The sequence below is a fragment of the Pteropus alecto genome, unplaced genomic scaffold, assembly GCF_000325575.1.
Source record: "Pteropus alecto unplaced genomic scaffold, ASM32557v1 scaffold7, whole genome shotgun sequence".
NCBI classification, from domain to species: domain Eukaryota; kingdom Metazoa; phylum Chordata; class Mammalia; order Chiroptera; family Pteropodidae; genus Pteropus; species Pteropus alecto.
Genome location: NW_006494614.1, coordinates 30261848 through 30274955, shown reverse-complemented (window position 1 = coordinate 30274955; position 13108 = coordinate 30261848). Strand labels below are relative to the sequence as shown.

The window sequence follows — 13108 nt, the reverse complement described above, 5'->3', positions numbered from 1 at the left end:
GAATGCAAAGCATCACTATAAAATACCATAAAGTGAAGTTCTAAAACTAATGGAGGCGATATAGTTGAGTATAAAGTATGGGTTTTGGGGTCAGATAAGCCTGGTTCCAAATATTGACCTGTTAATTATAGCTACACTTTTATCAAACATTTATGAGTCTAACATGTCTAATCTAAGAAATGGGTAACATTCTGCTCACAGGGTTTTAAGTTTTAGAGAAGGTAAAACATATGAAATTCTAAGCACAGTATCTGGCAAATAGCAGGTGCTCAATAAAATGTTAATTTTCCTTCTCTTTTAGAGTAAGATGAGTATAAGGACAACTTGCTAGACAATGGAAACAAGTTCAACTGAGCTACAGTATGCATTTGGGAATATGCAATTTCGGAAAATGTCAAAGAATTACATAAAATACAGACATGCATTATATTTAGCTGTCCTATGCAGCCATAATTTACCGGAGAGCAGAAAAAAGTCTAACACAGAGTTCATGAACATACTAGAATGTGTAATTAAGGGTTAAAGTGGGCAGTTGAAGGCTCTTAGTGCTAGCAGATCTTGGAAAAGGAATCAATAAATGAAGCTGAAAATAGTCTACATTAGGCTTAGTTGAAGGGGTGGCATTTGAAGAACATATAGAATTTATATTCCAGACCTGGGAAACAACATAAGCAATGAATGAATAAGTAAAATGACAGATAGATAGATGAAGAGAATATTTAGGTAGCAATATGAAACATTCTTTAATGATGAGTCAGAATGAGAGTACAAGCTATGGATAAAGTATGGTGGGAAGGTAGAGGGGACGAGGCGTTAATGCTCCACGGAGGGCTTCTCTGAGGTCATGGGTCTTCTGAATTTTAAAAGATGTACAAAAACTTTAAGGCTGCAGTAAAGCCATAAAGAATGGAGGAAGCACTGTAGAGGGAGAAGCAGTCTGAGAAAAAAGGCCAGAGCGTGATTTTGTGGGATACTGAAGCATTAATGTATCGAGGGATTCTCACTAAGGACCATGGGAGAAGGTCTAGAGTCCAAATACGAAGACCCTGAATACCAGGCTGACGAGTATAAAAGAGACAAAATGAGGGGGTGACCCACAGAGTCAAAAGTAGCACCAAAGTCAACAGAAATAAATAAGGAGGAAATGCAAATTGATTTGGCAAAACTTAAGTCGCAGTTTGGGCGCTTTCTTCTCATCCCCAAACACGTAGCCTATTTACATCCTTCCTCTGTGTGCAAGTTCAGCTGGATGTTCTTCAACCCAAAATAGTCCCAGAAGATCCCCAGAGCGTCCACATAATCCACGAACTATTACAGTGGCTGCCAGTGAAGATTAAAGAGAAGAGAGGGTGGACCGATTGTTAAACTGTGTTCCACAGCAGAGTTAGGACCAAATGTGTCATAACCAACACCACAAGGGCTGCTTTTTAAATATGCTGGTTCCTGGACACTACACCCCCAACACACACACACACACACACACACACACACACGCACGCGCACGCACACGCACACGCACACGCACACAGTCTCTCTGTCTCTCTGTGTCTGTCTGTCTGTCTCTCTGTCTGTCTGTCTCTCTCTCTCTCTCTCTCTCTCTGCCCCTCTTTCCTTTTCTTCTCTCGCCTTCCTTCTGAATTAGACTCAGTAAGGGTGAGGCCAAGAATCTGATTTTTGAACAAGATCCTCTGATAATTTTTATCATTTTGAAGACCGAGAACCTCTAAGATTAGTCTAACCACTAGGTGGCACTAACTTCCACAGCCATTGTACTCTTTCTAGTTCAGAAATGTGTGCTCTGGTAGAATTAAAGTATTTGATAATATACTAGCTATTGTCTTTGATAAGAATGCAGATTCTCCTTCTTTTATGCTCTTATGAGTAACAAGCAACCAAATTTTGCTTAACTTATTACTGATAGTACTGAGGCCTATATACGTAAAACTCCCTTAAACTTAAAAAAAAAAAAACTAAAACATGTTGGTACAGTCATTCTATAGAGCAAAAACCGAGTAAATCCACATCCTTGTCTCTACTCTTCAGAAAATCTACCAAGTACATCCAAGAATATATTCAAGCATTACTTATAATAAAAATTAGAAAGTTTAAATTATTCTTCCCAAAACTTCAGTCATTTTCATTCTACCTTCACATTTTTTTCAAGATCTGAGCACCACCATGATTTCTCTTATATCCAAATACACTTGTACTATCTTTAAATAACTTTTTTAGGTACTATAATATAGTACATAGACTGCAGCCAGACAATCTGGGTTCATATACCACCTCTGTCACTTCCTTGTGTGATCATACTTAACCATTTCCTCATGATGAGAAGAATGAATGAATTAATGTATATAAAGTACTAAGAAGAGCATCTGGCACATAATGATATCTAAGTGTCATCTATAATTATTATGTATATTACTTGTGTGAATAAAAGATATTCTTAAAGACAGAAGTGTCTTGTTAATCAAATGTAAAAAGGAAAATGAATCACTGTAGGTGTGCCTTGCTGACACAGACACATGTGAGGTACTGTCAAGGTACCAACCATCCCTGATCATTGGGAGAGAGTTCTTTGCTCCAGAGAGACCCAGACAAATACACTCCAGTGAGTCAAACAATCTGGGCTCAAATGCCAGCTCTGTCACTTACTAGGTGTACAAAGATAATGGCCAAGTTATTTCTCTGTGCCTCAGTTTTTTCATCTGTCTAATACAGATAATAAAACCTCTCTCACAGAGTTATAATGGTGTTTGAATGAGATAATCCACATATAGGTACTTAGAACAGTATATAGATTACAATAAGTAGTCCATAAATTCACTTACTTCCAATAAGTAGTCCATAAATTCACTTACTTCCTAGATTTGCGGCAGCAATTCACATACAGAAGTTCAGAGCTATGCTTGCAAACACTATAAACATGAAGTCATCAGTGAAGTCAGCAGTCTCTCTTTTTATTTCCCTAAACCACTGCACAGAATAATAGTTCCTTGGTTTATTACACTTGTTTATTCTAAATACTATTAAAAACAAGCCACAACTTTTACAGAAGGAAATTTTATTTTAAAACAGTAGGTGGTGCTATAAGCTCTTACAGGTGTTGACTGGATTTGGTGGTGCAAGGGTAAAAATCCATTTCTTTCTATATTTGTTTGATCTTGCCTAGATACTCTTTAACCAATAGGTGATGGATACTTGGAAGTCTCTCGGTAGTGGACTTCTGCTATTTTTAGGCTACTCCATTTTATCAGCATCTTTTAGGTAATAACTTCTCAAGATGTGCAGTCTTAATACATAGCTAAGCCAGGGTGCTCCACAGCCCACTCTAGATCTTGCCTCTTACTAACCTGGTACAATTCATAGGTAGGCACATGGCCAAGGTTCAACTAAGTCAAAGTCTCTGCTTGTACACTGAATATTACAGGAGGGATAAAAAAACTGAAAAAAATCGGAAGGAATTCATTAATTCTAGTGGTTGTACCGAAGATGTTTTAAAGCTGCCTTAGTTTTGTATGTTCTAAACAGATATTCAGTCTTGATTGTGAGTTCTACCATATATTTGCAAGAAACTCTCTTTTGGATTAAGTCAGACAAAGTCAGGTTCTGTTGCCTACAAACAAAAAATCCTGATGCACATTCCGGCTGTTATGCTTTTAGATAGTTAGCTGTATTCCTCTAAGGCTGAATACTCAGATTTAACTAGGCTGTGCAGACTGGCATAAAAAGGGAGGCAGTGTTAATAGTAATCATAGACTAAGCGCCAGTTAGGTGCTAAGCCTATTATATCCATTTCATAGACAAGCAAAGTGGGGCTTATCAGAGTTAAATAATCTACGTAAGGCAAAAACTTGCAATTAGAAAAGCCCATATTGGAACCCAGGTCTTTCAAACTTCAAGCCAGGGCCCTTACCATTCTGCTCTTATACAGAGAGATTAGAAAGCAGTAGTAATGGATTCAGAGCTAATATTCTATATACAGGCATAGGCTGGGCACTAAGGAGGTGCTCAGGAATATATATGCTGACTGACTAAAATAAGAAAATGACTATAAACAAAAATAAGTGACTATAAACAAAAATAACATTTTCAGGTAAAAACTATTGTTTTTTAAGATCAAACTACTATCCAGTTTACTGATGAAGCATCTGAACAAATAGAAAAAAACATATTGAATCATTGAGCATTTATATAGAATTGCTTTCTTTTCCTTGGGCACAGGCTCGACTACATTTCTCAGCCTCCCTTGCAGCTACATAGAGCCATGTGTCTCAGTACTTTTAAATGTGCAACAAATATATTTCCATTCTGTTAAACATGGAAGTGTATATCTGCTAAAGGAGTTTGCTTTACCTTCATCAATGGTTCTCAAACTTTATCAAGCATCAGAGCCACAAGCAAGTATAATTAAAACATATTGCTTAGCCCCACCCTCAGAGCTTTCAACTGAGTAAATCTGGGCTGGGGCTTAGAATTTTCATTTCTAAGGAGTCCTCATGTGCTGCTGATGCTGCTATACCATGACTACAGTATGAGAATCCCTGCTCCAACTAATACCATCTCCTGCCCCCTAATCTGTGGTTAGTGAGTAATCATTGGTCATAATAACACTGTTCCCCATTGTGCTGTGTGCAATGAGACCCTCAAGATTAAAGCGAATTTGCCCTTTGTGGTTTTAACAATCCTACAGTAAAAAAATGGCCATTGAAACCAATGTCAGCTGGATAAGAGAATAAGGTATCCAGAGCAACCCTTCTCTTTTCAGAGAGAACATATTCCCTGACAAATATAGAATAATGGAGCAAAATATTACCTTTTAAAAATCTTATTTTCCAAAAATTAATCATTCGTTAGTATAGCTGGTTCCTGGAGGAATGATGACAGCGAAAACTCTATTTTTAATCTTTGCAAAGACTAAGGAATTATATACATTTATTTTAGATAAGGTTTTCCAGGTTAATAATGAAGTGTTTCTTTTATACTGACTGATATTTTATCAACTGGTTATCAGTTCTTGCTGATCAGATGCTCTGACTGGCAGTAAGCCTTGATGTTTTTTCAAATTGCAAATGAATTACAATTTATATGCAGTTTTGTAAATAGAAATCTTGTTCAATCTCTTACTGATGTCAATCATTCCCTTTTTGGACATATGTACCCCCACCCACAGTCCCTGCTGCCTGTGGGCATATCTATTTTACACCAGAACCCCACCCCCTAGGAAGGCCAGTGCTTCTCAAACTTTAATACGTGTATGCATAGCCTAAGATTCTTATTAAAATGCAAAGTCTGAATTTCTAACAAGCTCCCAGGGGATCCCAATGTTGCTGGTCTGCAGAGCAAACTTTGGGTAACAAGGATGCAGAAGGCCTAACAGAAACTGTGTGGCCCTTATGTAGATTGAGAGTAACAGTTAGAGCCCATGGTGAAGAGAGAAAACTCATTGATAGCAAAAGAAAAAGCAGCAGCTAGTGGAGTAAATCTGAGTCATACCTCTGGCATTGCACTGCAGCAAGAAGACCTTATATCCACAATCAAATCTCAACTCTTATCTCTGCGAAGCCAGACCCTATAACGGGTCTTTTTCTTAAAGTCCATTAAATTACACGTATATGCTTACAACATACCTCAAAATGCAGTAGGTCTCTGATCCAACACCTACATGAGCCTAAGACACAAAATATGGCCTCCGCTTTAGGAATGGGAGAAAGAATAAATGGAAACTTTGCGGTTGAAACTACGTAGGATATAGCATCTTTTCCTTTAAGGAGCTTTAAGTGCTTTTTAATTATAACTTACATTAACCTAAGCAAGGATCACAGGGTACACTCAGAAAACTCTATTTTCTCTCCTGGCTGTCCATCAAACCCACGATAAGGGGTTAGTTTTCTCTCAAGCCTACATAAAATTTGGAGAAGAGTCTATAATTCTTCTGGTCATTCTCAGATAATTAAAAATTCCTCTAGCTGCTTCTAGTCACAAAAACAGTGCCATTCCAATGAGGTCATATCACTCCTCCTGGCTTCCTCTTGGACAGGGTTTAAAGAGACTCCAGGATTTTCTCCCAAGAGATCCCTAGGAAATACTTATGTGTCCTTTGCCCCTATACATTCTGGGAGAACAGGCTGTTCCCAATGCAGCCACCTCTGCTCACTCCACCATTAGAGCAGCTAGCTAGACACTGTCACCGATCCTTTGGAATTTGCGCACATGGTCTGGTCCCAGCCTTGACACACATATTCTGAGGACACAAGTCAAGTTTTCCCACTGGTTTCCTTAAAGTTGGTCTCACCAAGCTTAAGAGGGCTTGGGGTGAGACAGTAAATTGTTAAGAAATTTTCTAGTCTCTAACTCATGAGCTATCCAATAGGGCAGCCACTAGCCATACATGGCCATTTTCATTTAAATTTTAATTATTAAAATTAAACTAAAAATTCAGTTCTTCAGTTCTATTGCCACATTCTAAGGGCTCAATACTACACATGACTAATGTTTACTGTATTGAACAATGCAAACAAAACATTTCCATTATCACAGAAAGTTCTATTGAACAGCATTGCTCTAACCTCTCATAACTGAATCCTCAGCCTTTATCTATACAGTCTAAAATTGGTGATGGATGGCTATAAATGTCAGTGTAGGCTAACTGTTGTAGCAAGCAATAACAAAATCTCAGGACCTCTATGCAATAAGAGTTTATGTCTCACGGCACAGTCGCACATGGGGCAGCAAGTAGAACAGGTACTCTGTCCCGAACAGTCATTTAGGACACTAGGCACCTTCCATCTTGTGGCTGGTTAGGATCTCAGTGTCCTCTCCACTCCGCTGATTTATAGAAAAAGAGCCAGGATTGTGTGTGGATGGTTTCAGTGGACCAGGCTTGCAAACAGCACACATCACTTCTTACATTTCATTAAGTAGAGCTCAGTCACACATCCATCACCTAACAGCAAGAGAAGCTAAAAAAAACATAGTCGAGGTCATGTGCCCAGAAGAAAAGAACACAGATATTGGTGAGCAACAGCAAACTCTGCCACAGAATTAGAGGCAAAACCAATTTTATAACCATCTCCTCAGCGAATCCTGCATAGGGTTCTAACTCTTCCCTCGGACAATGAGACCCTTACCAACTACAGTTCTTGGGGCCTCAGGAAAAGAGTTCCATTTACACATCTCATTACACAGCCAAACATAATTTAAGCCCCATTTATCTAACACTTTTCAACACTGTTTAACTAGTTAGCTGGTTAACTACAACCAACTCTCTCTAACTCTTTACACTTGCGTAAATAATATTTTTTAATTATCAAGCACTTCCCATGTGCCAAACACTGCGTATGTATGCATCACTTCATTATATCTTGTAATATTTCTAGGAGGTAAATACTATTTTAATGCCTATTTTACAGAGTTTAAAAATGGACACTTAGAAGTTTGCCTAACATTTACTAAGAGTCTGCCCTAGGATTGAAACTCAGGCAATCTGACTTATGCTCTCCATCAGGGGTCAGCAAACTATGGCCCTCAGACCAAATCTAACCCACTATTTTTGCAAAGTTAAAAATCTTTAATAGTTGGCCTTTTACAGAAAAACTTTGCCAGCCTCTGCTTTACAGGAACCCATAGGGCCTTGAGCACTCTGCTTCTATCACAGACTGAAAAGTAATTTTGACTCATCGCTTTGGTCTGTTAATCTATACTCTCTATCGACAACCTGGTTTGTGAAATATAAGGTCAGTCTAATTTCGCTCTGGCTGCTGTGTCTACTCCATCTGTTTGTGGTTTCACAGGCAGATTAAACAACATCTGTTACGTTGTTTTGTCAAACACATAGATGATACTACCAAAGGATGCCCTTGAACTATTTTTCTAAAAATGATTATGCCTACTCCCTGATGATATTTTATATTTGGACTATCGTTACCACGCAAAAGATTTGCACAAGTTTATCAACTCTACTGCTTTTAGTACAACAGGTTTCACGCCTTCACCCTACCCACCTTTGCTTTTGTTTTTAGAGATAAAGCCATCTACACAGAGTGACAGTGAATTTTATGGACAGTAGCTGTCCAGTAAAGGCTTATTATGTTGAAATTGACCTATTTTTTCTTAGATGAAATTCATCAACATCCTGTTTTTTACCTAAGTGAACCATAAAAAGAAAACAAATATGCTTGGCTTTTAAGAGATTCTCAGTATGGAACCCCCATTGCATTCATATTAAAATCAAGTTAAAAGTAGCATAGAGATCTACTATACACAAAACTATACCAAAAACATTTTAATGAATGCTCTGGGGCTCCACTCAAATCTCAGCTTCATGAGGCTGAGGCCGGTACTCATTTCTCCATCTGCTAGGACTGGTCGCAGCTCCTGGCTTTTAGCTGAATCCCTACATGGGAATTACCCACAGCCTGACAGCCAGCTAGCTGCCTGGCCTAGGGTCACAGCCACTCCCCTAGGGCCAATCCTAGTCAATGAGAAAAGGAATGTTTGCCTCATTAGAAGCAACTCTTCAGAGCTTCTCAGCTACAGAACTTCCTGTGGGATCAGCTTGAGGCCTCTACTGTATACGCATCACAATTCAACTTCTCCCTCTGCCCAATCCTGCATCCCTCACTCCCTTTAAGTCTTATTCCGAAGGCACTCTCCAATCAATATCCTGCACAGAATCTCCATGTCAAAGTCTATTTCCTTTGGAAGGGGACCTGCAACAAACATGATGTCTGATTTCCTGAACAGTGCCATCGATAACTTCCGAGCCAAACACACAAAAAAATGAGAGTAACAGCTAAATATTGGGCAGTATAGACATCAAAAACAGGTAGCAACAGGATACAGAAGCAGCAGCCATCTGGAGAAGTAGGGAGTAGACAGTTCTAGAGGAAAGCCGAAGCTCCACTCAAAGCTAAGGAGGGCAAGTGAGGAAGGCTGCCTGGGAAACAGGAACAGCAATCTGTTCTCACAGCAGCCAGAGCTCAGTGCCTCTCAGCAACGCGGCCCCAGCCTGGGATACAGACAGTCATGCGCAATGACAGGCTCTATAAATAGCAGAGCAACGAGCAAATCATAACCCAGCCTTCATAATTACAGACCGAGGGGTCTTATGGATGATTGCGTATATGTGAGCACAATCTATTTGCATGTTACCAAGCTACCCAAACTTACAGACAATATCAGTTACAACCACGTCTACAGATAAAAAGTCACAGTTTAAAATATAAATATGTCAGAGACAATATCATTTCCAAGATAAGAAATCTAGAAAATGTAAAATAAGGAAACATGTTTTATAGGTGTTTACAACTTGCCAATTGCAAACACTGAGAGCCGATAGCACCCGAACAGCAAGATTTCTCAAGTGGTAAATGGTCACATTAAGTAAAGGCCACAGAGACCAGTCATAAGAAAGAAGGCACCGTGGTGGGGAGGGGAGGTGGTGACGAGAGAAAAGGGGCCACAAAACGTGCACAGGGAGGAAAGGCAAGGGAGATAGATAGGGCCGTGTGGTCTACTGTGCAGGAGAAAATATGAGGGTGGGAGCAAGATGAAAAAGAAAAAAATGGATAGAAAACAAGTAAATAAAAAAGGTTAAAAACAATAGCACGCTAATTTGCAACAAGTCACAGCAAACTCCTAACAAGTGGACACTAAGTCTTTTTCAAGGACATCCTTAAGTGCCTTTCAATACCCATTATAAAATCAGAGTCTTTGACTAAAGTCAATTTATCACACAATGCATCAGAAACAACTTAAGACACAGAAGAGGACAATGGACTAAGACCAAGAGGTCGAAATAAAAACTGGAACGCATTTGCAAACTGACCTTCTAACCCTGTACATAAAGGGAGAATGGGTGGTTAAAGGAACCTTACAGCTACGGCTACCTCAATGGCATCCCAACAAGCTCTTCTCAAGTAATAGCTTACTCTTCGGGTCCAACTTAATCCCAGTAAGGTACAGATTCTATGAGAAATTCCTAAACTGAGTCCAACCCTACCATGACTCAGGCAAGGCAGATGGGGCCTCACTAGTTCAGGTGGCAGACAGGTAATGGCGACAAGTAGCAAGCCAGGCCTGCTAAGGATCTTGAGTAAGCACAGGGAAGAGCAAATGAGTCAGCGAGCCATCAGAGGCTCCAGGCATCAATTACTCAAAGCCAGGCAGAGGAACATTACTGCACTAAATGACTAATTCAGGCTGAATAGGACCTGGGCAGCCAAATGGGGTAGATGTCCCAAGACTCCTGAGTATCTCCCCTGTTGCTCATCTTTCCCCCACTCCTGAACCTCCCTCTGGATCTAGCAATGAAAAGGCATATGCCCTCCATTTGGCATCTGCTCTGATTGGTCAGTGCCCACTTTCTAGTAGTTGTTAAATATTTTGAACATCACCCCTGCCAATGTTTACAGTGAACTAAAGCTACTCAAACTTTTAAGATAAAGTTCAGGTCAGGATTTCAAGTTGCAAAGGTAGGCAACAGCACTAAAACAGGAAAGCAAGGTAGTCATTTACTCAGCCCCCAGGTCAGGATTGGGGGGATGAATGCTTGCCAAACTCACCATCAAGCCCCAGGCACAACGGCTGTGAAGCAAGTCTAAACATACCACCGGACAGAGGCTTCCAGCACACACCGCTCTGATCAGAAATGTCTCAGAAACATCAACGACCCCCACTGAGGACACACAGAGCAGGAAGGACTGGCCATTCCTGCCCACAGTCTGGAGGCTGAACCTTTGCCCCTAAAGAGACTGACTGAATGTGTATTTGGTCTGTGTTCAACTCTTAAATGCTTTTCTGGCTGCATACTCCCTCGCAAAATTTGCTTACTCTAAAGACATACTCATCAGCAAGAAGAAAAATAAAGTTTTCATTACCTAAAATCTTTTGATAATTTAAACTGAGAGAGAGAAAAAGGAGCAGAGAGAATTAAGAGGACCAGAGGCCAAACACAGTTTAAGTCAGAGATTTGCATGAAACGTTGTGGTTAGTACACGTTGACATTTTTCAATTGTTTATTTCTGCTCTTCGACATACATCACATGGACCTCAGCAAAACCTCTGCATTGGAAGTCACCTTGTGTCCATTCCTGTTACTAAAATAATGTTGTCGAATAGTAGCTAAAAGCTTTAAAGATTTTGTTATCTTCTCTTTCAGTTATTTGGGCAAGAGCTATGGACTTTTAAACCTAGCTCATATGATCCTGTTGACTTTTTCCAGTAGATGGATTTAAGTGGTGTTTATTTCAATGCGGCTTTTTTTTTACTGCATTTATCGCAGTTTGGCTTATCTAACATTTTTTTGTAGCTATGAGGGCAGAGACATGCTCCTTTACTCTTGGTATCCTTTTTTTTTACAGCATTTATTGCAGTTTGGCTTCTCTAACATTTTTTTATGGATATGAGGGCAGAGACATGCTCCTTTATCCTTGGTATTCTTCATTGTTCCTATTTTTAAATTTTTATTTTATTATTAGTTTCAATTATACAGTACTTTAGTTAGACATTGATATAGTTTATAAGCGATCCTCCTGATTGTTCTTTCTCTTCTCTGGCTCTACACCTAGCCATCATTGTTCCTATTAATACATTGTACAAATCAGATTCTCATTACGTTTGTTTTGATTTTTCTTTTCCAAATATCTATTTGCCTAAAAATTTCAGAAAAAAAAAACAATTAGAAACTCAAATCCACCAAAAAGAGTATACCACACTCACTCTTTCATCAGACTATATAAATGAGTGCCTTTATTTTATACCTCCAAATACATTCCTCCATAGCAATAACTGTAAAGTTAGTAAATTATCATCTTGATTTTTCCCTACCTTTATACAGATATTTGTAGATATATAAATAAAAGTTTTTAACAACAATGAGATTTTACTGTACATATCATTTTAAATTTTTCTCTTTTTTATTTAATAATAATATAGATAGCATTTCAGAGGTGCATTCTTTTTCAAGAGTGAATAATTTTCTAGCATATGGGTGTGTCATACTTTAACTATTCTCCTAATTATAATTTGGGATATTTCATTTTTTTCTATTATAAATAGTGCAATAAACAAGATATACAGATATTTGTATATAAATCTTTACTTAGAAATGGAGTTGCCAGGCCATAGAGAAATCGCACTGTAAAGACACTACCAAATTTGTCTCTAAAAATATTGAACCAAAGTACATTTCCAGCAACACTATGAAAGTGTCTGTTTAATCCTATCCCTAATCAACACTGAATAGTATCAATCTTATTTGTTGCCAGTCTGATGAGTGAAAAACTAATTTTAATTTGCATTTTTATTAGCAAAATTGGAAATCTTTTCATATTTTTATAAGTCATTTTTTTTTGTTTTTCTCTTTGAACTGTCTGTTCACATCTTTTGTTCTTTTTCCTACGAGTTAAATGTACTTGTCATACCGATTTTTTGGAAGTTTTTTATGTAATATGAATACAATTATTTGCTATATACGCAGTAAGTATATTTGCCTAGGTTGCAACTTTTTGCTTAATCTTATTGTACAGAAGTCTATAATTCTTTTATTCAAAACTGCCAATCTTTTCCTTTATGATTTATAAATTTTGCTTTTTCCTAGAGTTTCTCTTAAATGCAAGATTATAAAATGTTCTCCTATATCTTCTTCTATTCCTTAAGTCCTTTAATTGTACATTTATAATCTGGAATTAATTACATGTATATTTTTAATCCATCTGAAATTAGTTTTAGACTATAGTGTGAGGTATAGACTAATTTTATCTTCTCCCATGTGGGTAACATCATCCACTGAATTATCCATTCTTTCTCCAGTTTATTTTATCCATTTTTTTATTTTTTAAATGGGTCTATTTTTTAATATAGAAAATTTCAAAATATAAAAAGAAAGTAGAAGAGTATAAAGAACTCTAAGTACCCATCATTTAGCTTCAACAACTATCAATCCATCCCTATTGATTTAAAATGTTACTTTTATTATTTACTAAACTTCTACATATACTTGGATATGTATCTGAACACTCTGTTCTGTTCCAATAATTAGAAGCTCAATCAACAATAGTGAAAAGTTACAGTTATAAGTTAAATAAATTATAATACAGTTATA

General features: G+C 37.9%; 1 protein-coding gene across 1 annotated transcript in view; it reads right to left on the bottom strand.

Annotated features, from left to right (window-relative positions):
• LOC102889885 (dystonin) overlaps positions 1 to 13108 on the bottom strand; it is a 401789-nt gene that overhangs the window by 358881 nt on the left and 29800 nt on the right. The gene's annotated exons all lie outside the window — the stretch shown is intronic.